The sequence below is a fragment of the Panthera uncia genome (assembly GCF_023721935.1).
Source record: "Panthera uncia isolate 11264 chromosome A1 unlocalized genomic scaffold, Puncia_PCG_1.0 HiC_scaffold_16, whole genome shotgun sequence".
Lineage (NCBI taxonomy): Eukaryota > Metazoa > Chordata > Mammalia > Carnivora > Felidae > Panthera > Panthera uncia.
In genome coordinates this window covers 36,593,392-36,594,783 of record NW_026057576.1, presented here as the reverse complement: position 1 = coordinate 36,594,783, position 1,392 = coordinate 36,593,392, and the positions used below count along the sequence as shown (strand labels likewise).

The 1,392-nt window shown below is 46.9% G+C and overlaps 1 pseudogene; it reads left to right on the top strand.

The window, feature by feature from the left end:
* Positions 1 to 218: 218 nt before the first annotated feature.
* Positions 219 to 816, top strand: LOC125934018 (transmembrane protein 147-like; annotated as a pseudogene).
* The last annotated feature ends 576 nt before the right edge of the window (positions 817 to 1,392 follow it).

Here is a 1,392-nt window from a genome sequence, read left to right as displayed (position 1 = left end):
GCCTGGGACGCAGGTGGGCTCCGGCCCAGGGCCACAGGCCAACAGAGCCAGAGACCCCTACTTGGCTGGGCCCAGGTGGCCAGCATCATGGCCCTGTTCAGTTCAGGAACTGCTTCACCCTGGCCTACTTCCCCTACTTCCTCACTTACAAGTACAGCAGGCTGTCCAGGTACAACACCTCCTGAAAGTGTGTGCAGCCTGGGGTCACCCACCTCCTCATGCAGCTCTGCAAGATGGCGTTCCTGGCTACGTTTTGTTCCCACCTAGGAAGGTGGCATCTATGACTTTATTGGGGAGTTGACCAAGGCCAGTGTGGATGTGACAGACCTGACAGACCTAAACCTTGAGATGTCACAGAATGCAGGCAAGGGGGAATACAAGATCACGGTTGCTGCCCCAGGCTAGACCATCTCCAAGCTCATTACGTCCCACTGCGCTCCCTTCTGGGTTGGAGCCCCGGGCTTGGGGTTTGGCTGGAAATGTATCCATATGAGCACTGACTCCAAAATCAGTTTGGCCCACTACATCGTCGCATCTGCCCAGGTCTGGATGATAACACGCTATGACCTATACCACAGTTTTCTGTGAGCAGTGCTCCTACAGATGTTCCTTAGTGTCTATAAGGGCTTTGTCATGGAGACCTTTGTCCACCTCTGTTCCCTGGACAGCTGGACAGCACTGCTATCTGGAGCAGTGGTAAAAGGGCTGCTAGCCCTCAGCACACTGGTCTTCGAGGTTACTGTTGTCAACAGGCATAGGTGTGGTTTACCAGACATTCACACACCCTTGCCCTGGCTCCAGGTTTCAGTGAAATAAATAGTATTTGGAAAGTTAAAAAATAAAGATAGATAAATATATATATATATATATATATATATATATATACTCACTACTTGTGAAAATACTGCAATGCCAATAATCACTTTGTTTACTAAATTATAAATGTAAGGGTGTCTGGGTGACTCAGCCTGTTAAGCTTCAGACTCCTGATTTTGGCACAGGTCATGATCTCACAGTTTGATGCATGAGTTTGAGCCCCGCATCAGTCTCTGTGCTGACAGTGCAGAGCCTACTTGGGATTCTCTCTCTCCTTCTCTCTCTCAAAATAAATTAAATTTTAAAAAATTATAAAAATATGGGCACCTGGGTGGCTCAGCTGGTTAACCATCCAGCTTCGGCTCAGGTCATGATCTCACAGTTCGTGGGTTCAAGCACCATGTCGGGCTCTATGCTGACAGCTCAGAGCCTGCTTCGGATTCTGTGTCTCCCTCTCTCTCTGCCCCTCCCCCTCTTTCACTCTGTCTCTTTCTCAAAAATAAACATTTAAACAATAAAAAATTATAAAAATAAACATATTATTTCTTCATAATCTACTTTTATATACATATAACT